Source organism: Coenobita brevimanus, chromosome 5 (genome assembly GCF_032717465.1).
Source record: "Coenobita brevimanus isolate Jiangsu-jjx chromosome 5, ASM3271746v2, whole genome shotgun sequence".
Classification (NCBI taxonomy): Eukaryota; Metazoa; Arthropoda; class Malacostraca; order Decapoda; family Coenobitidae; genus Coenobita; species Coenobita brevimanus.
The window spans coordinates 12,308,245-12,311,731 of NC_136958.1; positions in this window are offsets into that span (position 1 = coordinate 12,308,245).

A 3,487-nucleotide genomic window follows, 5' to 3' on the forward strand; every position below is an offset into this window, starting at 1 on the left:
AGTGAGAGAAGAGTTCTGGACAAGTGTGGAAGCGTGCATGGAAAAGGAATGACAGAGTGTTATTGATTGGCAATAAGAAAGGTAAAATAGGGACTGCGAAGGTGGATGGAGTAGTTGGCGAGTGGGGTGTGCCTGCTGAGATAAATGAGAATGGCAGTGCATTCGTGGACATTTGTGCTGGGAGGGGGTTGGTGATAGCCAATACCCTCTTCAGGCACAAAATGATCCATAGGTGTACGTGGCAAGTGATGAGAAGGGTGAGTGGTGAACTGAATGAACGGAAGGCAATGATTGATTATGTGTGTGTGGATGAAAGGATGAGGTGTGTAATGGATGCAAGAGCATATAGAAGTTGGTGGTGTGGACTTTCTGACCATCATTTCGTGGTTGTGAGAATCAAGGTCCTAATGAAATGGAGGAATAGAAGAAGGGAAGGACAGGAGGAAGTAGTATAAGCAAGGAGGGTGGAAAGGTTACAAGAGGATGAGAAAAAGGCAGAAAATAGGAGAGAAGTGGAGGAGCAGTTGGGTAAATATGGATTGGAGCAGATGGGGGTCGTGGAAGGTGTGTGCAAGATATTCACAGAAGAAATTTGTGCAGCATGTGAGTTGGTGTATTGGGTGAAGAGAAGACGAAAAGGGGTGCAAGGAACAGGATGGTGGGATGAAGAGGCGAGAGGGGCTGTGGAACAAAGGAAGAAAGCATATGGCAAGTGGATGAGAAATGGGGGCGTAGAAGTTGAGAAATGGAAGAGAGAGTTATATATAGAGAGGGAGACAAAAATATTAGTAAGAGTGAGTAAGAAGAGAGTGGATGAGGAATTTGGAAGGAATTTGAGTGTAAAGTGGAGGGAATGTAAGAAAATGTTATAGAAAAAGGTAAAGAGAGTTAGACAGGGTGGCAAATAAGTTATTCGGGGCATGATAGATAAAAATGGTGGATTACTAATGGAGAAGGGAGAAAAAGTGAGCAGATGGAAAGAACACTTTAAGGAATTGTTGAACATAGAGAATGAAAGTAATGTGAGTTTAAGTGGTTGGGAAATGGCTGGGAAACGGAAGGATGTGAGAAGAGATGATGAAATTAGTAGGATGGAAGTTGTGGAAGCAATGAAGAAAGTTAATATGGGGAAAGGCCCAGAAATTGATGAAGTGTGTGGTGAAATGCTGAAGGATGGGGAAGAGATAGTAGTAGAATGGATGTGGAAGGTGTGCAGATTGGTCTGGGAGGAAGGTAGAGTCCCGGAGGATTGAAAATCAGGTATAATTATTCCCCTGTACAAAGAAAAAGGGGAAAACGTAGTTTGTGGTAATCATAAGGGTATTTGTCTTCTAAGTGCAATAGGAAAACTGTATGGTAAGATGCTGATTGACAGAGTTAGGGAAATAACAGAGGAATTAGCTGGAGAAGAACAGGGAAGTTTTAGGAAGGGACGAGGTTGTGTAGATCAGATATTCATTCTTAGATCTTTAGAGGAAAAGTTTCTAGAGAAGGTAAAGAAGTTGTATGCGGCCTTCATGGATTTGGAGAAAGCATATGACAGGGTGGATAGACAAGGATTGTGGAAAGTGTTAAGAATATATGGAGTATATTGGAGGTTGTTATATTCTGTGTAGAGTATGTATGAGGGTGCTGAATGCAGTGCGTATAGATAGTGAACTGAGTGAATTTTTCTGTTTGAAGGTTGGAACAGGGATGTGTCATGTCTTCACGGTTGTTCAATATGTATACAGATGGGGTTATAAAAGAGATACAAGGTAGGGCAGTGGATGCTGTAGCAGCCCTGATGAGAGAGGACAGTGTTTGGAAACTCCCTGTACTGTTGTTCGCAGATGACACTGTGGTGTTGAGTGAAGATGAAGGAGAGCTGCAAGGCTTGGTGGATGAGTTTGGGAAAGTGTGTAAGAAACAGAATCTAAAAGTGAATGTAGCAAAGAGTAGAGTTGTGGTCTTCAAGAGAAGTGAAGTCAGTGAATGTACACTGAGGTTGGATGAGGAGGAAATGGAAAATATGAGTGCGTTTAAGTACTTGGGTAGTGTGATGAGTAAGGATGGAAGATTAGAGAGTGAAGTGCTTGAAGGGATACAACAAGGAAGAAATGTTGCTGGTTCCTTGAAAGCAGTGATAAGAAACAGGGAAGTGTGCATGAACCGAAAAAGTTACTACATGACAGTATTGTGATACCAACTCTAAAGTATGAAAGTGAAGCTTGGACGTTGTTGGAGGGACAGAAGTCAAGCGTGAGAGCAGTGGAAATCAGCTATTTGAGCGGAGCTTGTGGAGCCACATGGAGAGATAGACTGATAACTGAGGATGTGAAGGAGCGTTATGGTGTGGATGTTGATGTGATAGGAAACGTTAGGAGAATCACACTGATGTGGTTTTGCCATGTGGAGAGGATGGAGAGTGAGAGACTGGTGTGGAGCGTGTACGTGAGCGAGGTGGAGGGGGGGAGAGAGAGGGGAGGCCAAGGATGAGATGAAGGGATGAAGTGGAGAAGTATATGAGAGACGGGGGTGTAACCTGTGAGTAGGGCAGTGAAATGGCGGGGGACAGGGCGACATGGAGGCAATTTGTTTGTGTCCACCCCTTACGGGATTAAAACGTCTGGAAATAGACAGACAGATTGGTTTCCCCAGTCCCACAGTGCTGCAGGCTCCAACAGCAGTAGTTCAGTGCAGGAAGGACGTTGCCCAGTGAGTTGTTTTTCCTGTGGTCAACTTTTCAGTGTGCAACAACATCATCGGCTCAGGTGTGGCAATAAACACTGGCTTCCCTTTCAGTCTTTTTTCACCAAATAATTACACTTAATGTTTCCCAACTACACTTCACTGTTTTTGCAAGCACCGGAGCTATACTGTACAATCTTCACAGACTGCACTGAACTGACACTGAACTAAACTCAAACTGAACTGAGACTCCTCTAGTTCCTTCCCCACCCTTATATAAGCTCCCTGTTTACGAGAAAGATCTACTACATTCTTGGAGAAGCATCCGTTACCCACTCGGAGATATCCAAAATGTCCAGAGTTTTCCTACGCTGCATAACAGTGTAAATGCTTTAGCATACAAGCTGAAATAAAATTACATAATTTAACAAACAAACACCAAAATAAAGCATTATAAAGAAAAATAATAAAAATTTATGTATAACTTTACAAAATTGCTCACAATAGCAGGCTAACTGGCGAGTCTGACATGTAACAGAAACTGCGAGAACCACTGGGAACAGTCTATTACTACCTAACTAGTGCCTGCTTCTCAACACTACCCCCTCCATAGTCCTTTATCATCCTGACAAAACTTCACAGTACTTGCATACATAATCATTAATACAAATTAAACATTTGATTATACATAAAATAATCCTTCAACTTATCAGGTCTTTTCCTATGTCATTTCTGACGACATCCCTGTTCCTCCACAAAACCTACTGGAATGTCTTGGTCCACTTCCTGATCCACTTCTTTAGGGAAACTGTCACCA